This window comes from Rana temporaria, assembly GCF_905171775.1.
Source record: "Rana temporaria chromosome 4 unlocalized genomic scaffold, aRanTem1.1 chr4q, whole genome shotgun sequence".
Classification (NCBI taxonomy): domain Eukaryota; kingdom Metazoa; phylum Chordata; class Amphibia; order Anura; family Ranidae; genus Rana; species Rana temporaria.
Genome location: NW_024404451.1, coordinates 257,330 through 281,433, shown reverse-complemented (window position 1 = coordinate 281,433; position 24,104 = coordinate 257,330). Strand labels below are relative to the sequence as shown.

The 24,104-nt window shown below is 47.0% G+C and overlaps 1 long non-coding RNA gene across 1 annotated transcript; it reads right to left on the bottom strand.

Moving 5' to 3' along the window:
- Positions 1-4,357: 4,357 nt before the first annotated feature.
- LOC120921782 lies at positions 4,358-22,642 on the bottom strand. Its single transcript, XR_005744974.1, has 2 exons — positions 22,601-22,642; positions 4,358-4,595 (listed from the first exon to the last, which is right to left on the bottom strand). It is a non-coding gene; the product is annotated as an uncharacterized LOC120921782 (long non-coding RNA).
- Positions 22,643-24,104: the final 1,462 nt, after the last annotated feature.

Below are 24,104 nucleotides of genomic sequence, written 5' to 3'. Positions count from 1 at the left end.
CCCCCAAGGCTAAAACATAAACTCTTATGCTCCCCTATTACTAGTGGAGGAACAGCCCTCCCTGACTTCGAATTATACCACACTTCCGCGGTACTTTCTCGCGTTCTAGAGTGGTTTCCCCGCCCCCTCTGCAAAGTCTCCACTATGGTGGAGCAAGATCTATCCCCTGTAGACATCAGGGCCCTACCATGGGGGTACGCTAAGATATACCGGTCTTTCAGAGGGTTGTCTCCTTTGACTTTAGACGCCCTGGATATCTGGTATAGGAAGAGGGAGGCATATGCTCTTTCAACTGACCCAGGGCCTCTGACTTCATTGTTCGACAATTCAGCCTTGCCGGAGAGTAGATGTATTTCGACAATAGATAACTATAAGAGAGACTCATGGCCTACTGCTAACTGCTACCTGAATGCCTTGTCTGGGACATTTATCACATCTAAGCCCATGAATTCTTCTCGTGTGACCTGGCTTACTCAACTACATCTTTCAACATACTGTAAATCGCTTCATGAAAGTGGCCAGGTCCATAGACCATTGACTGACTTTGAGCAACTATGCTCGGTCTCCCATACTCCGCTACACACGCTATCCCAGATATATAAATTGATCTTGGGTCATACACATAACTTCTTACCCAGGTTTGCCGCAGCTTGGTCGGAGGACTTAGGCAAAGATATCAGCGAGGCAGATTGGCGTAAATCTTTTTTTTATACACACAAGTCCCCCATCTCGAGTTACGCTCAAGAAAAAAATTACAAAGTATTGGCAAGATGGTATTGCGTCCCAGTCACCCTCAGGATCATGTTTCCTTCCGCTTCTGACTCCTGCTGGAGATGCAATCATGATACTGGTACATATTGCCATACATGGTGGGACTGTGACCAAATTCGCCCTTTCTGGGAAATGATTTTTCAGATATATGGAGACCTCTATGATAAAATACTAACCCCTTCTCCTTCTATAGCCCTTCTTTCCATCCTCCCCGGTTCTTTTAAGTTTGAAAATCATACCCTTTTGAAATTCTGTGTCAGTGCTGGCAGACAGTTGATTTCCAGACATTGGAGATCCGCTGTCCCCCCGACTCTGGTTGAATGGGTAAGTGAGATGAATAATATTATGCTCATGGAGGAAATGCATGCCAAATCTCTCGACATCCAGGCTGGATTTCTTTCTACTTGGAATGTATGGAAACAATACAGTACCTCGGATAGACTAAAATCTAGGCTGAGCTCACATTAACCCCTTGTGAATTACTAAAAATGCCGGCCTATACCATCTTATTAGGATGAAAGGCCGCCTTGAATGGGAAGACGCAGACTCCCCCCTCCCCCCCCCCCCCCCCCTCCCTTTTCATTTATTTTCTTTTCTCTTTTCTTCTCCTGCTTTTCTTTTTAGTCTTCTCTTTTGACTCTATCATATATTTTTAGTTCTGTTCTATTCTTGCTATGTGGCCTCTACTTAGGGTTAATTAAACTAAATAGATCATATTTTTTTTTCCTCTTATCTGTTATCTGTGGGCTCGGTACTTTCACCTGGTTCCCAGACAACAATGTATTTGTTTCTTGGTTCTCTTTCCGAGCCATGACTATATAAATAACACAGATAATTACCGCCCCAGTCTCGGCTGCAGTAGGTTTCCAGAGGGGCAGCCGGGACTCGGATGGCTTTAATTTCTTGTTCGGCTAGAACTTACCAGGTATTATCCATATATGTATACTTTATTAACGTGCCTACCTAACATTTAATTCTATGTATCTTTCTTCTCCAAACACTGGCTACGGTAATTTGAACGTTATTTATATCATTTATAACAAAACATTTTTCACTTACTTTTATTAATCGGGTAAACCTATGTCGGGTTTATGACCCGGCTGTTGTTGTTGTTATGTCTGTCAAAATTTGAAATTCAAAGTTTATTGAACTCTTATCTCTGTATTGCCGGGGGCCGACAATTAATTATAGATAAAGGTGATGGGCTTCCGCGCTAGGAGTGGGTAAATGAGCTGCTGCCCCCTGAATGACTTCTCACTCAGAAACCATAAATTGTGCTAAATTAAATAAAAGTGCAGGGTGATGGCGCTGCTTGGACTGGTTTCTCTAGCCTGTGCTGAGCCCCCCAGACCTAGGTGGTCTGTGAGGACACTCAATAGAGAAACAGGGCACATTTACAATTATTGTCCTACTTTTATATATTTTTCAAGGTTATTTTCTTTCCCTGTTACTTCCTGTACAGTGTCACTGTTTGCAAATAGGTTCTTTTGTTTTTTATTTTCATCACCAACATCACTTGAGATACTGGTCACGTGAGGCCTTCTAGAGGGCCAACCCTCATCATTCACAGGGGTGGAGTATCTCACACTGCACAGGAGCTGATACTCTTCACTCACACTCATATATTGGGCAGACGCACATCCACCTAAGGTCATACATATCATTTTTACCACTTAAAGTTGTTTTTCATTCTAGCTGCCAGGGAGACTTGGATTTAGCACACTTATCACTTGTGCACCGGCACATGGATTAACATGGGACCTATCTCTAGTGGAGGTTTCTTATATATAAGAACTTGCCACACATAGGCACCCGACACCTGGCATATATACGCCAAATTGGAGCACTCAGAGCACTTAGACTCATATTACCACATTGCAATATAGCAGCGCCATCACCCTGCACTTTTATTTAATTTAGGACAATTCATTATAGCCGCGAGTGATTTTAAATGACTTTTTTCCTTCAGAAATAACACTTTTATTGTTTCACTTTAAGCATTATTCAAATCACTGCTCCCAAAAAAAACATCAATTTTTAAAACTTTTTTTTGCATTGATACATGTCCCCTGGGGCAGGACCGGGTCCCCAAACACTTTTTAGGACAATAACTTGCATATTAGCCTTTAAAATTAGCACTTTAGATTTCTCCCATAGACTTTTACAGGGTGTTCCGCGGCTTTTTGAATTTGCCGTGAACACCCCAAATTGTTCGCTGTTCGGCAATAGAGGATGGAGAGACAAGAGACAGCAGAAAGAGAGGATGGAGTGACTATGAAGTGTTCCAGTCATCATAGGGAGGCGGCCGATTATTTTCAGTCAGCACACATAATGGATCACTCTTATCAATGCATTGGTGATACACCGTCTGTTTCCCCCGTCACACTTCCTGCTCTGTCCATTGTTCTCTGTGGACGGCCTTTGCCACATTATACCAGGCTTCTGCTGTTTTCAGGAAGTTGTTATCTGACAAAACGCCTCGTTTGTCTTTCATTATCTTCCGCCATTCTTCCGGCTGTAGCCGGCCTCCACTCGCGGTCATCCCACATACTTTTGCCAGCTTTCCCAATCTCTTCACATACTCCACCCCCTCCCTTTCTGCCACAAGGTCAGATGCTGAAACTCCCTTTTCTGGTTTAACCGTTTTCTGTCCCGTCTTCTCTTCTCTGCCGGGGCCCTCCCAACAAGAACCCGAGGTTTCTTACTCGCTCTTTCTCTGTCCCCTCACACTCTTCTGGCCTTTCCTGATGACAGGGACACTTCTCGATACCGGGCCCCTCCCACTCTGCCTCTACCTCTATCTGCTGTATTGACTTTCCTATTTTCCCTTTGACCAGATAGTGAACGTTCAGGCGGAAGACTAAGACTTCAGGTTTTTCGGGCAGCAGAGGGTGGCGTCCTAGTAGTTCCCGACTATATCCTGACTCCTGAACTCTTAGTAAACCCCAAACACCCTCATGGATGCCAAACATTAATCCACAAACACACTTAGGACATGACCTATCAACCGGCCGCAAAGAGAGAGATATGTTCTGGGGAGAGGGGCCCCCACAGAGTCTCTGCGCCGTCACCACCCGTGACGCGCACCCGACACCTCCTCTCACGATGCCGTGAATGAGGAGTTCCCGTGCCAATTCAATACCCTCTGCACAGCACTCGCCCTCAGGTTCTCCCTCTCTCCGAGACCACATGGCACATTTACACAAACACAAAACTGGGCAGCAGATACTCAGGTACAGGTTCGATACAAATTAGACCCCGGGCAAGCAATTACCTGTCTCTGGTGACTGCCGGCAACCACATCAGACACAGAGATAGACCAACAACGGAGATGGGTCACGTACTGGTAAGGTACTGAAAGGTATGTCTTACCGTACTCTGGAGGTGATCAGTCTCCAGCTCATCCACATTGGTCCACCTCGGCACCTTTGCGATCAGCTGTCCACTGCTTCACAACCCGGGGCCCCACGTTAGGGCGCCAGCTGATATGGATCAGACTAATCGTCTGGTGAGTATCTGCCCCCGTCCTGATTAGACCTATATGATGTAGTGCATGCACGAGAAAAGGACCACACTGAGACTGTGCTCAGATTGAAGATACTCTCTTTATTGGTTCCGGATACATGGGGGGTTTTATAGGTGAGCGACTAATGCTGTAAGCAAATGTATCATTAGCATAACGTTATCTAGATACTTGTAGCTTCTGATTGGTTGTGTCCATGTAAGGTGAACTTCCTCCAGGATCTGAGCGTCATCAGATAGGGTGTAGTCCTGGGCGGAGGCGCCATCTTTTAGTTACATTCTTCACTCGATGGGAGGGGGTGCTACTAGAGGCCATTTTGAGCAAGGAATATAAAAGCAGTTTATATACAGAAAAAATATAGACTTTATAGTATAGAAAAGATGCCTAGAAAATGGTCATTTTACCTAATCCGTCACAGTATTATCACTGATCTCTGTATTGGTGTCACTGGTGATGTCAGTTCCCAGCCGGTGTCATTAGTACAGTGACAGTGCATAGTATTATCACTGATCTATGTATTGGTGTCACTGGTGATGTCAGTTCCCAGCCGGTGTCATTAGTACAGTGACAGTGCATAGTATTATCACTGATCTCTGTATTGGTGTCACTGGTGATGTCAGTGTGAAACAATAATATAAATGTCATTTGTGTACAGCGTCACATGACTAAGCAATTACCAGGTAAAGGAGCGCAGTATTAAATAGCAAACAATGGCCTGGGCTGGTCATGAAGGGAGGGGAGTAAAACCTTCCAAAGGCTGAACTGGGTAAAGAATATATAAGTCCAACATTTCCTCTTCCTGATCTGTGTCTGCTGTCCCATGTACTGGTATGAAGAAGTCTCCTGTTCTCTTTGTATTGCTTCCTTTGTGTGAAATCCCTGGTGATCCTGCCACTCCCTCTACTTTCCGGTTAAGAACTGACCACACTAGGCAAGAGAGCACAACATGGTCAGTTTGCTGGCTGTGCTGAGCTTGGAAATCAACCTGCTCTCCTCCAATGATCAGACTTGCACTTACAACCTCCCCCCTGCACAGCCATTCACTGGGAAGACCGGTGTGTTGCTGTTTCTCCTATCCCAACTCTTACGCAGCTGAGAACAGAGGGAATGTGATCACTTATAAAAAAGGGGAGAAAAGTACTTCTAATATATTTTATATCTATACACAAATGTTTTGCCTTTCATTTCTATTATAAACGGAATGGGTTGTATTAGAAGGTGAGGCTTCCATACACTTTCCCTTCTATCCCCCAATATCTGCTGTACTGATAAGTGTATGAGTATGATCTCAGGTATTAGTATGAAATCATGTCTGACAGAGCAAACTGAGGGCTCTACTTATAGGAAATTCATTCAACTATTTTTATTTTATACCGACCTCTAAGTGTTTGTGAAATCTTCCACCACAAAATGTACTCAGCCAATGAGAGGTAATGACTCCATTTTTATTTTTCTCCTGCTATCAATGGCCAACACGGTACAACAGTTCATCCATGTCTTTGGTGATCTCTGATCTCCTTATGAAGTGTTTCTTACATGATGAAGATCAGCCATGGAGTATATCTGAGGTGTATATCAGGGTGTGCTTCTTCCCCACATGAGAGCTGTGATGTCCAGCAACATTCATATACAAAACATTTCCCGCACTCACTAATACACCTCGAGGGTTGTGTGGGATCCCTGATGTACAGGAAGACAGGACTTCAGTGAGGAGCAATTCCCTCACTCAGGACAGGAATACAGCTTCTCCCCCGTGTGAGATCTCTGATGTGTGGAAAGATTGGACTTCAATGAAAAACATTTCCCGCACTCAGGACAGGAATACGGCTTCTCCCCCGTGTGAGATCTCTGATGTCTGGAAAGAATGGACTTATATGAAAAACATTTCCCACACTCAGGACAGGAATACGGCTTCTCCCCCGTGTGTATTCTCTGATGTGCGCAAAGATAGGACTTCACTGAAAAACATTTCCCGCACTCAGGACAGGAAAACGGCTTCTCCCCCGTGTGAGATCTCTGATGTGTGTAAAGATGGGACTTCTGTGAAAAACATTTCCCGCACTCAGGACAGGAATACGGCTTCTCCCCCGTGTGAGATCTCTGATGTTTGGAACGACTGGACTTCCGTGAGAAACATTTCTCGCACTCAGGACAGGAATACGGCTTCTCCCCCGTGTGAGATCTCTGATGTGTGTAAAGATGGTACTTCTGTGAAAAACATTTCCCGCACTCAGGACAGGAATACGGCTTCTCCCCCGTGTGAGATCTCTGATGTGTGTAAAGATTGGACTTATCTAAAAAACATTTCCCGCACTCAGGACAGGAATACGGCATCTCCCCCGTGTGTATTCTCTGATGTGCGCAAAGATAGGACTTCATTGAAAAACATTTCCCACACTCAGAACAGGAATACGGCTTCTCCCCTGTGTGAGATCTCTGATGTGTGGAAAGATGGGACTTGATTGAAAAACATTTCCCACACTCAGGACAGGAAAACGGCTTCTCCCCCGTGTGAGATCTCTGATGTCTGGAAAGACTGGACTTTACTGAAAAACATTTCCCGCACTCAGGACAGGAATACGGCTTCTTAACTGTGTGAGATTTTTTATGCTTATTAAGACTGCCTTTGGAACTGAAACACTTCCCGGACTCGGGACAGGACAAGCTCTCATCTGTTGCAAGGACAGCACCGTCCCGCACAGTCTGAGGTTCCTCAGGATAAAAGGAATACGATGGTCCGGCACCGTCCCGCACAGTCTGAGGTTCCTCAGGATAAGAGGAATACGATGGTCCGGCACCGTCCCGCACAGTCTGAGGTTCCTCAGGATAAGAGGAATACGATGGTCCGGCACCGTCCCGCACAGTCTGAGGTTCCTCAGGATAAGAGGAATACGATGGTCCATCTACACTGTGTGGTGCCGGATGGACATTTGAGGTAGTCGGGTTTTCTCCTGGACTATACTGTGTGATGTCCTCATCTTCTACTTTATAGTCTGGAGACAAAGTGAGACAATCCTCTGAGGTTTTCCTCATCTCCCGTCCATCTACTAAAATAGAAATACAAAGATTATTACTAGACATCAGCTGATTGGTTCCCCTAAACCAGGACTCCGCCCACATCAGGCAGCTTTGTCTCTGAGGATCTTACAATTCCCCCCTCAAGGTAACTATTAAATGGCTCCTCTGATCTCCTACCAGATCATTTCTTTATTCATGGACCTTAGTCAGAGAGTAAGGAAACAACGAGAACTGTCTTTTATAGGAGTGACAGTGATGAGGGGATTATAGGGCGAGTGTCCCCACCCCCTCTATCACTCATTGTCATCTTCCCAACACAAGAAGTCCTGCACTTCCTTATTTAGTCCATGATTTAGTCATGAATAACAGCAGGGCTGAGCCCCACCAGAGGTCAGAGAGTGAGGATGGGGGGGGGGGGAAACCAAGATGAAGACTGGACTGATCCTGAAGACCTCCATCATTGGGTTAGTGACTCCTCCCCCTCATTATCACTTTCTGTTTAAGGTTCCAAAGTCTGAGGATGTTATCACATTATTATCACCATGTAAAAGTCTGTGCTCCAATCAAATCATCAGATATAAAATGTCCAGCTGGTAGGAAATGGGTGTAAGAAAAGAGAATACATATTATGTGTATATATAACAGTGGGTAGAGGAGAGAGAGCAGAAGTCAGGACTATGTAATGTACAACATATTGTATAAGATACAACAGATAGGACTATATAGTATCAGAATGATGTAATGTACAATATAGAGTATACAGTGCAGGGGTCAGGAGTATTTAATGTACAACATAGAGTATATAGTGCAGGGGTCAGGATTATGTAATGTACAATATACAGGGTAGGGGGCAGGACTCATAATATTGGTATTCAGTAATCAGTGGAAGATAAAATGTTTACATGAGACAAGTTGCAGAGATCCCACACCGCTGCCTCCCATCTCCTGAGACTGCACTCAGTGACTTGGGTCTGAGACTATACAGACATATCTCTCCACCCGGCACAGCCAGCAGACAACAGAACAAGTAATCCTGGGAGAATTGTTCTGTCAGAGATCATGCTAGACCCGGGTATGGGGCAGAAGACCCAAAGCACATACCCCAGGTGTCTAGGTAGAGCAACATCTATGGTGAAAATCTACCTTTTGCTGATCCCCAGAATCTCCATAAATCCAGCCTAGAGACATAAATTGTGTCTGCAGCACAGAGAAGGAAGATTATCACCCAGTCCCCGCCCTACTCTGGACCAATCAGTGAGCAGTATGGGTGGAGGAATATATTTAGTGTTACCCACTTAACGACCAGCCCATAGCCGACTGACGGCTACAGAGAGGTTCATTAATTCTGGGAGTGTGTACATTGACGTCCTCCCAGAATCGCACCCCCTGGGAGGACGTCAATCATGGAAAATGGCCTCTGATAGCGGTCGTTTACCACTTGATGGCTCCATCAAATGACGGAGCGATCACTTGTAAACAAACCGGCGTCATGTTCTGACGCCGGTTCCTCTCTCCCCTCTGTGGACCGATCGGTACAGTGTGAGAGGAGAGGGGGAGAGTTCGGTGGCAGCAGCACTGTGGGCTGGATCTGTAGTGCCCACAGCGCTGCTCAGTGACAATTGCAGTCACATCCATCCCTCCATGCTCAGCCATCCCTCCATGCTTAGCCATGCTCGGACGTACTCTGCCATACCCGGCCGCACTCTGCCATAACCGGACGCACTCTGCCATAACCGGACGCACTCTGCCATACCCGGACGCACTCTGCCATGCCCGGGCGCACTCTAACATGCTCTCCTGTACTCGGCCTCTGCATGTGGCCAGGCTGTGGAAGTCTCACACATGTGGTATCGCCGTACTCAGGAGGAGGAGGAGAATCTATTTTGGGGTGTCATTTTTGGTATGTACATGCTATGTGTTAGAAATATTGTATAAATGGACAACTTTGTGTTAAAAAAATGCGTTTTAACCACTTCCCGCCCGCCGGCCGTCATATGACGTCCTTGAATTTGTGCGGGGATATCTGAATGATGGGTGCAGCTACAGGCATCATTCAGATATCAGCTTTTTCAGCCGGCAATTCCCTACACCATAAGAATGATCCTGGCGGCTGTTCCACTGCTTGATTGTTCTTCCGGGAGGCGAGAGGGGACATGCCCCCTCCCGCCACCCTCCGGTGCTTATACCGACTCACCACTACGATCAAAGCCAGGATTTTTTTTGGGGGGGGGGGGGATTTCAGGCTTCCCAGCCTAGAGGCGAGATGTGGAGTCTTATTGACCCCCCCCCCATATCTCACTGTAAAGAGGACCTGTCATGCCATATTCCTATTACAAGGGACGTTTACATTCCTTGTATTAGGAATAAAAGTGATCAAAAAATATTTTTTGGGGGGAAAAAGTGTTAAACTAAAATAAATAAAGTAAAATGAACAATAAAAAAATATTTTTTTAAAGCGCCCCTGTCCCCGTGTGCTCGCATGCAGAAGCGAACGCATCCGTAAGTCCCACCCACATATGAAAATGGTGTTCAAACCACACACGTGAGGTATCGCTGCGAACATTAGAGCGAGAGCAATAATTTTGGCACTAGAGCTCCTCTGTAAATAAAAACATGTAACCAGTAAAAAAAATTAAAGCGTCGCCTTTGGGGATTTTTAAGTATCGAAGGTTGGCGCCATTCCATGAGCGTGTGCAATTTAGAAGGGTGACGTGTTGGGTATCTATTTACTCAGCATAACTTCATCTTTCACATTATGCAAAAACATTGGGCTAATTTACCGTTTTTTTTTTTTAAACACAGAACTGTTTTTTTCCCCAAAAAAAGCGTTTGAAAAATTGCTGCGCAAATACAGTGCAAGATAAAAAGTTGCAACGACCGCCACTGTATTCTCTAGGACAGGGGTTTTAACCGGCCCAACCGACTCTGACAGGCAACGCCGGTTACACGGCAGGTTGTAACACAGCGATCCCGCTGTGTCACGGAGATCACAGTGTTGGTAACAGTTCGGACGCGCTATGATAAATGTCCCGCCCTCCTCCTCCTAGACTAGCTTGTGTGATAGAGCCAGTGTTCTGTCTATCACACGAGCTGGTCTATGAGGAGGAGGGCGGGACATTTATCACAGTGCGCCAGAACTGTTACCAACACTGTGAGCTTTGTGACACAGTAGGATCGTGACACAGCGGGACCGTGACAGCAGTTTGGCACAGTAAGGAGAAAGGCTGTGAGGGGCTTACGATGGTGAGGGGGGCTGATAATGATGATGTAATGATGATGATGATGAAATGATGATGATGATGGTGGGGGGGGGGCTGAGGATGATGAAATTATGATGTAATGATGATGGTGGGGGGATGATGATGGTGGGGGGGCTGATGATGATGAAATGATGATGTAATGATGATGATGATGGTGGAGGGGCTTGCAATGAGGGGTGGATTATGTAATGATGAAGGTGGGGGTGGATTGCAATGGTGGGGGGGGGGTTGCAATGAGGGGCTGATGATGGTGAGGGGGGCTTGCAAAGGTGAGGGGGGTTGCAATGAGGGGCTGATGGTGATGTAATGATGATTGGGGGGGCTTGCAATGATCTTGATCGGCTTGCAACTAATGATTGTGAGGGGGGGGCTTGCGATGAGGGGCTTACAATGATGATGGCGAGGGGGGCTTGCAATGAGGAGATGATGATGTAATGATGATGGTGAGGTGGGGGGGGGGCTTGCAATGATCATGATCGGTTTGCAATTAATGATTGTGAGGGGGGGCTTGCAATGAGGGGCTTATAATGATGAAGGGGAGGGTTGCAATGATCATGAGAAGCTTGCAATGGTGAGGGGGGGCTTGAAATGATGGCTTGAATTTGAAATGGTGGTGAGGGGGGCTTGCAATGATGGCTTGAAATGACGGTGAGCTCAAAATAACATATGTGCAGTGTGCATAGGAAATTGTTCATAGTTTTATTTATAGTCCGGCCCTCTAATGGTCTGAGGGACAGTGAACCGGCCCCCTGTTTAAGAAGTTTGAGGACCCCTGCTCTAGGGTGTTTGCTAAAAAAAACATACATAATGTTTTGGGGTTCTATGTCATATTCTAGCAAATAAATGATGATTATTACATGTAGGAGAGAAATATCAGAATTGGCCTGGGTGCTCCAGAATGCCTGAAGGTGCTCCCTGCATGTTGGGTCTCTGTATGTGGCCACGCTGTGTAAAATTCTCACACATGTGAAGGTGCTCCCTGCATGTTGGGCCTCTGTATGTGGCCACGCTGTGTAAAAGTCTCACACATGTGAAGGTGCTCCCTGCATGTTGGGCCTCTGTATGTGGCCACGCTGTGTAAAAGTCTCACACATGTGAAGGTGCTCCCTGCATGTTGGGCCTCTGTATGTGGCCACGCTGTGTAAAAGTCTCACACATGTGGTATCGCCATACTCAAGAGTAATAGCAGAATGTGTTTTGGGGTGTAATTTGTGGTATGCATATGCTATAACCTGATAATATGACAAATTTTGTGAAGAAAAAAAAACTTGAATTTTTATAACAGCTTACCTGTAAAATCCTTTTCCTGGAGTACACCACGGGGACACAGAGCCTCTAATCATTACATAGTGGGTTTTATAGCTCACCAGAGGTGATTGGACACTGGCTTTACCAATGAATACAAGTTCCGCTCTTTATAACCCCTCCCCTAAGGGAAGTACCTCAGTTTTGTAGCAAAGCAGTAAGGATCCCATGAGAAGGGGGGGACCTCTGTGGCCCGTGGTGTACTCCAAGAAAAGGATTTTACAGGTAAAAGATAAAATCCTATTTTCTTTATCGTACATCATGGGACACAGAGCCTCTATTCATTACAAAGTGGGACGTCCCAGAGCAATGCTCAATGAGGGGTGGGAGATACAGATCAAGCAGGCTGCTAATGGGCAAGAAGCCCTATACTGCTGCCTGCAGCACACTTCGCCCAAAGGCGGTATCCTCATGTCCTTTCACATCTATTTGATAGAATTTGGTGACTGTATGGACTGAAGACCAAGTTGCAGCTTTACAGATCTGAGCCATCGAAGCCTGGTGATGTACTGCCCATGAAGCACTTATTGCCCTGGTCGAATGCGCCTTAACAGAAAAAGGAGGAATCTTGTTCCTTAAACCATAAGCTTGAACAATTGCATGTCGAATCCACCTAGCAATGGTGGATTTTGATGCCGCCTGGCCCTTCTTGGGACCATCTGGCACAATAAACAAAACATCTGTTTTACGTATCTGAGCCATTGCCTGCAGATAAACTTTTACTGCTCTCACTACTTCTAGGGAGTGCAATAACTTTTCCCCCACTGTTTGCGGCTCAGGAAAAAGGTAAGATAAAACAATGTCTTGATTTAAATAAAACGTCGACACCACCTTTGGTAAAAAGGTAGGATGGGGGCGTAGTACAATGTTGTCTTTGTGACAAATTAAATAAGGCTCTTTACAAGAAAGAGCTGCTAATTCTGATACTCTCCTAGCAGAGGAGATAGCAATCAGAAAGGCCAATTTCCTGCTTAAAAGAATCAACGGAATATGGCAGATAGGTTCAAAAGGTTGCTTTTGCAAGACTGACAATACTAAATTCAAATCCCAGGGACATTAGGGAGACTTGACTGGCAGATTGATCCACAGCACCCCCTGAATGAAAGCCCGAACTAGGGAATGAGATGCCAGCGGTTTCTGAAAAAAGACTGATATAGCCGATATTTGACCCTTGATGGTACTCAGGGCTAATTTCATATCCACTCCTAATTGGCAAAAGGTGAGAATCCTACGTATGACATACTTCTGAGGATTCCACCCTCTGGATTCACACCAGGAAACATAAGCCTTCCAGACTCTGTAGTAGATAAGCCTGAAGGCTGGCTTTCTAGCATTAATGAGCGTGGAAAGAACTGGACCCGAGAGCCCTCACTTCTTCAAAATGTAGGTCTCAGTAGCCAGACCGTCAAATTTAGCTTTTGTAAGGAAGGATGAAACACTGGACCCTGTGACAGTAAGTCGTGACGAAGCGGAAGCACCCAAGGTCTTCCTATCACCATCTTTATGATCTCAGCGTACAAGGGCCTCTTGGGACAATTTGGGGCCACTAGAAGTGCTGCTATTCCCTCCTTCTTGATCCTGCCCAGAAATCTCTGTAAGAGAGGGATTGAGGAATGCATAGATCAGTGAAAACTGATTCCAAGGAATTTTCAGATCATCCGTTCAGTAGGCCAGAGGCTCTCTCATCCTTGACACAAAGTTGTCCAACTTCCTGTTGAGCCTGGAAGCTAGCAAATCTACATCCAAGGTCCCCCATCTCTGGCATATGGCCTGAAAGACATCGGGGTGGAGAGACCATTCTCCTGGTGATAGCTGCTGGCGACTCAGGTAGTCCGCTTGCCAGTTCTCTACCCCTGGAATGAAGATTGCAGAAAGACAAGGTACATGATATTCTGCCCATGCCAAAATCCGATTCACCTCCTTCTGAGCATCCCGACTTCGGGTGCCTCCTTGGTGATTGATATAAGCTACTGCAGTAGCATTGTCGAATTGAATCCGAACAGGGTGGCCCTGTAACCTGTGTGTCCAGGTTCTGTGGGCTAAGTATACTGCCCGAATCTCCAGTATGTTGATGGGCAGGCTCTCTTTGGTCTTGGCCCAGGTTCCCTGGGCTGAAGCTTCTTCTAACACTGCTCCCCAGCCCAACAGGCTGGCATCCGTAGACACCACCTTCCAGGTGACTGGGAGAAAGGATTTTCCTTTCCGCAAGTTCTTGGTCTTTAACCACCAACTGAAGCTTTGGCACCCCTGTGGAGACAGGCGCATGGGTAAATCCAGAGCTTGTCTTCTCATGTTCCAGGTAGATAGAATACTGCCTTGAAGTAGTCTCGAATGAAAATGGGCATAAGGAACAGCCTTGAAAGAGGCCACCATCTTCCCTAATGGCCTCATGCAAAGGCAAATAGATGGTCCCTTCTTCGCCCTGACCTTGTGGATCAATTCTCTTAGAGACTTGATCTTTGGCTTTGGCAGGAATACTCTGCTTTGGGCTGTATGATCATGCCCAAATACTCTATCCTTGTTAGGGCTTGTAGAGAGGATTTCTGTAGGTTTATGATCCATCCTAAATGCTCCAGGTATTCTACCGTCCTTATCACAGCTTGGATTTAATCCTGCCACTGAATGATCTATCACAAGTAGATCATCTAGATAGGTCATCACCGCTATGCCCCGTGCCCTCAGCTTTGCCCACAGAGGGGCCAGAACCTTTGTAAATACCCGCGGCGCAGTTGCCAAACCAAAGGGCAGAGCTACAAACTGGAAGTGAATGTTCTACCGCGAACCTTAGGAACTTTTGGCGAGTGAGATGGATAGGCACATGTAAATATGCGTCCTTGACAAGTCATGTTCTTATTTACACAAGAAATAGCTACAGAGGGCAGACTCCACTTCTTGGTAAACTTCTCCTCCATGGGATAGAAAACCGTGGGCCAGATTCACAGAAGAGATACGACGGTGTATCTCCTGATACGCCGTCGTATCTCTGAGATACGCTTTTCGTATCTATGCGGCTGATTCATAGAATCAGTTCCGCATAGATAGCCCTAAGATCCGACAGGTGTAATTGACTTACACCGTCGGATCTTAGGATGCAATTCTAGGCTGGCCGCTAGGTGGCGATTCCATTGCGGTCGGCGTAGAATATGCAAATCACTAGTTACGGCGATTCACAAACGTCCGCGTTACCCGTCGCTCTAACTTTACGTAGTTTCCGTCGAGATACGCCGCGTAAAACTAAGGCTGCCCTCTAGGTGGACTAGCCAATGCTAAGTATGGCCGTCGTTCCCGCGTCGAAATTTCACGTCGTTTGCGAAAGTCGTCCGTGAATGGCGCTGGACGCCATTTACGTTAACGCCGAAACCAATGACGTCCTTGCGACGTCATTTAGCGCAATGCACGTCGGGTAATTTTCCCGACGGAGCATGCGCAGTACATTCGGCGCGAGAAACGCGCCTAATTTAAATGGTGCCCGCCCCATTTGAATTAGGCGGGCTTGCGCCGAGCGCATTTACGTTACACCGCCGCAAGTTTACAGGTATGAGCTTTGTGAATCAGGCACTTACGCTGTAAACTTGCGGCGGTGTAGCGTAAATGGGATACGTTACGCCGCCGCAGCGTAACGTAGTTCTTTGTGAATCTGGCCCCAAATCTCCTAGGAGGTGAAAAACGCCTATCTGGATGTAGCCAGTCTGTGTAAATCAGATTCTCCAGTAAAGGATGAACTGGAAAAGAGCATGCAGCCTGCGGGGATTTTAATGAACCCAGAGAGGAGACACGGGATTCAGTTCACTCCGAAGAGGGTAATGTAGAGCATACTGCTTCAGCATAACATCGCACCCGTGATTTCAGAACCTGGGAAGCAGAAAAGGGTTCTTCTGATATCCCTAATCCCTCCGATTCTTCATCCTTATCCCCTGAAGGTGTTACATCCTCCTCCTCAGATCTTTCTGCAAGGAGATCTAAAACAACAGAAGGAGATCTGCTTCGCTTTTTGTCCTTTTGTGAGGACTTTGCAATTAACGTAGCGATTCTCCCTTATAAGTTGTTCAGGACTGCCGCCAAAGTGTCCTCAGTGACATATGCAGGCACAGGCACCACAGGAGAGGCTGCTACTCCTGATAGAGACAATGGCTCATCCTGTATAGGTGCTTCAGATATTACAGGAGAGGAAGGTACCAAGAATGGAAAGGTTAGAGCATCCTGTCTCAGGCGGCGCTGCTTTTTTGTCTTTTTTAGTCCCTGAATTTCTCCCTTGGGAAGACATATTACTAAGCAAAAGCTGAGGTACCAAAACGCATCTACTACTGTGCTAGTTCAGCAATCTACATAAAGTATGCAACTAATAACACACAGTTTCATGCTTTGAGTAGGTGTCTTATTCGGGAGTGCTTAGCCAACCACATAGAGTCTTACGTGCCCTCAAGCTGCTGCGACACCGTCAAAGGAGGGAGCTCCAGGCTTGTTAGGCTCCCTTCTGGTTGCTGAAGAATAGCGTGCCCACGCACGTGCATGCTCGCGACCCCGCCCCCCTTCGCCATGCACATAAAGTGCGACCCCTGCAGCAGAGTAGTGTGCTGTCCTGAAGGAGCCGACACTGTAATGGAGCCTGGTGAGTGAACACTCAACTCTTTGCTCCCTCTAGTGGCGGTAAAAGAGAAAACACCTATCCAATATAGGAAAGGTCCTTAAAGCGGGGGTTCACCCAAAAATAAATTTTTAACATTACATTCAGCCGAGTTGTCCTAATGACAATCGGCTGTTTTTCCCCCCGTACATACCGTATTTTCACCGCCGCTTCCGGGTATGTCGTCTGCGGGACTGGGTGTTCCTATCTGATTGACAGGCTTCCGACCGTCGCATACAGCGCGTCATGAGTTGCCGAAAGAAGCCGAAGCGGCTCTATACGGCGCCTGCACACCGACGTTCGGCTTCTTTCGGCAACTCGTGACGAGCAGTATGCGACGGTCGGAAGCCTGTCAATCAATTAGGAACGCCCTGTCCCGCAGAAGACATACCCGGAAGCGGCGGTGAAAATACAGTATGTACGGGGAAAAAAATAAAAAACAGCCGATTGTCATTAGGACAACTCGGCTGAATGTAATGTTAAAAATGTATTTTTTGGGTGAACCTCCATTTTAAGATTAATGCTTGGGACTCTTTTCTGGCTTACCTTATCCCTGCCGCAGGTGTGCTGAAGACCAGACAGAACCAATCTTCACCCATCACAGTGAATATGTGTGCCAACCTTCAGGAATATGGGTTCCTACTTAAAGGAGACCTCTTCCCAGGGCCTTGTAAAAGACTTTGCCAGGACTTTTAGCAAATAGTTTAGCGAAAGTACTGGACCCTAGAGCCCAATCCTCCAAAGAGAGACATTACAGGTGACACCTCATCCATGAGGCCCGGATAGCATCCAGTTTTGGCGTAATAATTTAGGCGTCTTGGATGGACCCGAAAGTGTAGCTCTTTTACCCCCAGAGGGCTTCTTTGGCAGAGCTTCCTTAAGCACATCCTAATCGCATCCAACACCTTAGATGCTGGTGAAAAAACTGAGGCACATTCCTTAGGGGAGGGGTTATATAGAGGGGAACTTGTCTTCATTGGTTGTGCCAGTGTCCAATCACCTCTGGTGAGCTATACAACCCACTATCAGGGCTCAAAATTTCAAGTCCTGAGCCACTAGCCAGGCCTCGCCACCAGTTGCCCCACCTAATTCATACACTGCCCTGCGCCTAATTGCACACGTAAACACGCCCTCGTAGATTATCTCATGGAATGACAATGTTTTATGCAGAATCAAGTTACAAAATTAAATATTACCAACAACAACTTTAACAAAATGGGACAGGGAACTGGGGGCAGACCAGAGGGACAGGGCACTGGGGGCAGACCAGAGGGACAGGGCACTGGGGGCAGACCAGAGGGACAGGGCACTGGGGGCAGACCAGAGGGACAGGACACTGGGGCAGACCAGAGGGACAGGACACTATAACTGGGTCTCTTCCCCATTCTCTTGCTGTCTCCTCTGCAACTCCCATCCATCCTCTCTCTCCCATTCATCTCATCATCAGGAGCCTGTGTGTGCGGCTCCACACTTACATGTCCCCACTTCCCCCTTTTATTCATGCTGGCAGAGAGGAGAGGAGCTGCAGCACAGCGGGAGGGAGTACAATCCAGCGCTGAGATCCACACAACTGCACAGCCATTGACACCATAGCACAGCGCACACTGACAGCGCACAGCACACATTGAGACCAGTCTGATCACAGTGCTCAGGCTAAACTGTTGGACACTTACATAGAGCACAAGGAGAAGAAAACTGCACAAACTAGAAGGCTGCCGCTCTCATGTCAGGGCAACTTTCAGTGAGCGCTGCACCGGAGTGGTAATTTTTGCAATCCTCCACCTCACTCATTACTTTCTGCTCTCCAGCTACATTGGTCGGGGCCCGGGGGAGGGGGGCAGGCTCAGAGAGGTCATACTGTTAGGTCCCATGGCTTAATGAGAATTGTAAGGAGAGCACCTGTGTACTGCTCTGCCTGTGCGCGGCTCAACAGACTACTTTTCCCGAGCATGCACCTTTTCTCTTCGGCCGCCAATCTCATCTGGACTCTAAGTGTAGGCACAGATTGCAGGGAGATTGCTCATGCAGCCCTGTCATCACTCGCCCCCAGCTTAAATCCACTCGCCAAATGCTAGTATGCGAGTGGAAATTGTGAGGGCTGCAGTGGTAATGAATAGAGGCTCTGTGTCCCGTGGTGTACGATAAAAAAAAAAAAAACTTGGTTTTGCAAAGAATTGTGGGAAAAAAATGACAAATTCAAAAAAACTCACCATGCCTCTTTCTAAATACCTTGGAATGTCTTCTTTACAAAAAGGGATCATTTGGGGGGTATTTGTACTTTTCTGGCATGTTAGGGTCTCATGAAATGAGATAGGCCGTCAGTGCTTCAGGTGTGATCAATTTTCAGAGATTGGCACCATAGCTTGTGGACTCTAGAAAAAAAGTGGCGTTTGGGAACCTGCCACTAAGGTACCGCACATTCCACAAACTCATGGAAAGGGGGCAGAATCTACCAACTGAAAAGGCAGCAGTTGAAGTTCTAGCAATTTAGTCAAGCTAGCATTCAACCGCTGGGCATGTGGATGGCTGGGAGCGAACTTCTTTCGCTGGGGCAGCAGCTGGGTCAGGGAATCGGACATTGGTGTACCAAAAGAAAATTGCCTGTGACACACCTAATTCGACACCTTCAGTCCTATCAGTGCAGGTTTCTGAGAGGACTGAAGGTATAGTGAGGTTTGAGATCCCAGCTGATGAGGAGCAAGGGGAGGTCCGCTTTGTTCTTTGGTGTGGATCTTTTATGTAAGCTTGCCAACGAACTGCATGGCAGGTCGACATATGTCTGGTCAAGCATGTGGTGCCCAAGCGGGTGATGTTTTGGCCACGCGAGATACGCTTGAGACATATGTTGCAAATAGCAGTGGTGCGATCTGATGCACTCGTCTCAAAAAAGCCAACACCAGAGAACTTTTGGAATAACGCCGAGAGACAGCAGCGCCCTGCACATGAGGAGCTCTGCGGTGTGATGCAGTTGGTGTGCTGTCCTTAGGCTGTCCTTAGGCTGGCCCCTGGAGGGCATCCTGCCTCGTTGGAGATGTGCCTGTGCCTCCTCCTTCTCTCAAGCACCCACGTGGAGTCAGTGACCTCATCATCCCATCCCTCCTCATCACTGTAGAAAACCTGGCAGTATGCTGCAGCTGGGGGAACATGACTGCCAGATTGCTGTCCATCTTGGACACCCCCTTTCTCTGGGCTTATGTTACTGCCTTCCTCTAGCTGGGTACCATCATCGGAGCCTTCAAAACGCTGGGCATCCTCATGCAGCATGTACCCAACACTGTGGTCAAACAGTTCGGGGGACTCCTCAGGAGGACATGGTGGGGCTAGGGAAGGAGTGACTGATGCCATTGAGCAGAGGGAAGAGGCCGCTTTGGCAGCTGCTTTGGCAGACAAAGTACCCTGAGCCTGGGTGAGAGAGGATGAGGAGGATGAGGACGGCTTGGTCATCCACTCTACCAACTCTTATGCATGTTGCGGCTCAACATGGCCAGCTGCTGAAAAAAAGGACAAGCGTGTCCCATGGCCACGTGCTGATGAGGATGCACCATATCCACGACCAGCACAGAGCCTGCTTGCCCTCTTTTATTGGCCTGCGAGTGTCTACAGCTTCTTGTTGTCCTTCCAGACATATTTAGCTAGATTCACGTACGGCGGCGTATCTTTATGCCGGCGTAGCGCATCCCATTTGCACTACGTCGACGTAACATAGTGAGGCAAGTACTGTATTCACAAAGCACTTGCCTCCTAAGTTACGTCGGCGTAGCGCAAATGGCCCGGCGTAACCCCGCCTAATTCAAAATAGGCAGGTAGGGGGCGTGTTGTATGGTAATGAATCGTGACTCCATGTAAATAAGGGCCATTGGTACGGCGCATGCTCAGAATCACATCGCAAATACTCCTTGCTTTCGACGTGAACGTAACCTACGCCCATCCCCATTCACGTACGCTTACGCATGGGCTGCGCCATCTTTTTGGTGGTTTATCTTTCCCCCGGAAAAACGCCTTACGTAAACAGCGTATTGGCCACAAGTACGTTCGTGAATAGGCGTATCTTGCTAATTTACATATTCTAGGCGTAAATCAACGTACACGCCCCTAGCGGCCAGCGTAAATATGCAGCTAAGATAAGACGGCGTAGGAGACTTACGCCGGTCGTATCTTAGCAACAGAGAAGCGTATCTCAGTTTGAGAATACGCTTATAGATACGACGGCGCCACATTCAGACTTACAACGGCGTATCTACTGATACGCCGTCGTACGTTTTTATAAATCTGGCTAACTGACTGCAGCTACCTGAATCGCCTGCCTGCTCTAACTGAAATTCAATGACACTCTGACTCTCTCTCTATCTCTCTCACATGCCGCAACACACTACACAAGGCCGACATGCAGGCAGTCTTATATAGTGTGGGGCGTGTCCCTACTCCCCTGAGCCATGATTGGCCAAAGGCACCCTTCCTTTGGCCAATTATGGCTCTCTGTGCTGACAGCGCTACGATTGGCCAAAGCATGCAGGTCATAGTGCATGCTTGGCCAATCATCAGCCAGCAATGCACTGCGATGACGCAGTGAATTATGGGCCGTGATGCGCCACTTGAATTTGGCGCGAACGCACCATTATGTTCAAAATTCGGCGAATGAGTGAACAGCTGATGTTCGAGTCGAACATGAGTTTGACTCAAACACGAAGCTCATCCCTATTCACTACACATCATGGCTTTCATACGCAGGCTCATTTGGCTATCCCTACAGTTTAGGTTCCACATCCACTGCAGGTTTATTAGTGGGGTGCAGAATTCGGCAACAGACGCTCTGTTTCGTTTTGATTTCTCGTCCTTTTTTCAGCAGGTTCCGGATGCAGACCTCTGTGCCCCCCGTCCCTGCATGTCTCGCTGTTGAGGATGGATTAAACACGCACTGGACACGGGCATTAGGGTTGATTGACAGGTGACTGTCTATCAACACAAGGAGGGCTTACAGTACGGCCTGGAGAACATTTCAGTCTTTCCTAACCCGGTACCCTAGGTCCGATTGTTTTGATAATCACTACCTTTTGTCTTTTGTGGCCTACTGTCATTTTCAACTGAAATTGTCCCACAATACCATCAAGGGGTATTTGGCAGGTAGCCAACATTTTATTTCTCTACTTCATCCCGGTAGGCAGTCATTGTTTGCAGCTCATTCTGTGAAAGCTATCCTCAGGGGTATTCAGAAGAGCAACCCCCCGAGCCCTACTAACAGGCTGCCTATCGCAGGGCACATCTTCCGGGCCATGTCGGATATTTTGTCTAGGTCTCCTTTTGGGCAGCTACCTAGCCTGGTGCTGAAGGCGGCTATTTAGCCTTTTATGGTTTCCTTAGACCGGGGGAGTTCGCTTGTATGGGAGATAATTCCTGTACACTGATTAGTCAGTCGATCAGGTACCCTGACCATTTCGTGTTACACCTAGAGACATGTAAAACGCAGCAAACTGGGGCTGGTACCGATATCAGGTATTTCAAGATTGAGGCTGGTTGGTGCCCGGTATCGGTTTTACTCATGGCCCAGTTATCAGGGGAACCCAGGGCTAGTCCTCTTTTGATGGTTAACGGGGCCCCTCTCACCTCTGCACTTTTCATAAAGTATTGTTGCACCCTCTTAGGGAATCTGGAGTTGAATCCCATGTCCTGCTCAGGTCATTCATTTAGGGTTGGTGCCGCTTCTGCGGCATCGCGCCAGGGTGTCTCGGTTTACATTATTAAAAGGTTAGGCAGGTGGACGTCATCATGTTACTCCAGGTACATCCCGGAGCCACTCATTGAGAGGTCTCAAGCATTTGTTAATTTGGCCAATTAATTTGTATCGTTTTAATAAACCTCCTTTATATACTCATCCTAATGTCTTTTGTTTTTACCCCCTTTTAGGCATACTGACCACGGCACACCCCAGATCACCTTTCAGTTTTCTTCTGTTTCCTTCCCCTAGTTCCACAAGAGGCTCTGAGTACAAATAAATTGTGTCTGCATCACAGAGAAGGAAGATTATCACCCAGTCCTTGGCCTACTCTGGACCAATCAGTGAGCAGTATGGGTGGAGGAATGGATTTAGTGTTAATGACCCACCTGTGCTGATCTCTGTAGGAGTGTCCTCCTCTATAAATGTCCCCGTTATTCCATCCTCCTCCATAGACTGCTGATCATCCCTCACATACGTCTCTTCTTCTTCTGATTTCACCTCAAATTCTATATCGATTGGATCTCCACTCTAAACCAAGAGAATGAGAGAGAATATCATCTGTAAGATATAATCTTTATTATTGTGACATCACATCTATAAAATCCACACAGCCCCCCACAAGTCCACGTCTAGATGTTCCGTCCCACCAACCTTTAAATAAGGAGGGATGGTGTGACCTTCCTGTGTGGAATCCCGGGAATACAGAGGACGGGGACATCTCTCTGGGGGGTTCCTGGTATTAGGTGGCTCCATAATGGTGTCCTGGTACAGATCTTTGTGTTCTTTTAGAGACTCTGACTCCTCCATCCCCTCATCCTCCTCTTTTATCTCTTCTTTAATCTCAACTTTAGGATCTCTCAGGTCTCCACTCTGAATATAGAATAAAAATGACATCAATGGTAACAATGCAGATAATGTACAGATCCTAATGATACTATCAGTGATTGTTCCTCATCTACCTGATGATGGTGGGGGATGGTGTGACCTTCCTGTGTGGAATCCCGGGAATACAGAGGACGGGGACATCTCTCTGGTGGGTTCCTGGTATTAGGTGGCTCCATCATATCCTTGTGTCCTTCTGAAAACTCCTCCATCACTCCATACTCCTCATCCTCCTCTTTATACTCTTCTTTAACATCAATATTATCATCCCCGAGATTTCCACTCTGAATATATAATAAAACATTCATTGTAACAAACATGCTGTGTATAAATCAGAACTACCAATAATTGTCACTCATCTACCTGATGATGGTGGGGGATGGTGTGACCTTCCTGTGTGGAATCCCGGGAATACAGAGGACGGGGACATCTCTCTGGGGGGTTCCCATTACTGGATCCATCTGTAGGAAACACACACACTGACTGAATACATTGTTTCTATGTGTTTATCAGATGATGGGGGATCTAGGTGGAGCCTCTGTACTGCTCTCTCCTTTACAATAAAGTCTCCTCTTACCCGGTGATGTGAGGGGCGGCTGATTCTCCATCATGGCGTCCTTCCCGGCACCGCTCATGTCTCCTGTCAGCAGTTTGATGATCTCTCTGGTGACTTCTAGAATCTTCTTTGTATTTCTCTATTCTATCAGGGAGGGAGGTGGAGGCAATGTGATTATCATAGGATCTCCAGACTTCACAGGAGGAAAACTCTAGATTTGAACACATGTAGTAAAATCAAATGACATTCCCAGAATCCTCCTCACCTCACCAATCAGGTCTCCTTTTTTATCAAAACCCCACTTGGGATATAATTTAACCAGACAGGGCCCCCCACTTTGTAGGTTAAAAGCTTATTGCAAGGAATTCTGGGACCAACAATCTTGCTTTTGCTTGTGAGAGGGACATTGGGAGGAGGAGCTGTGAGGTCAGTGTGATGTCATAGGATTCTCT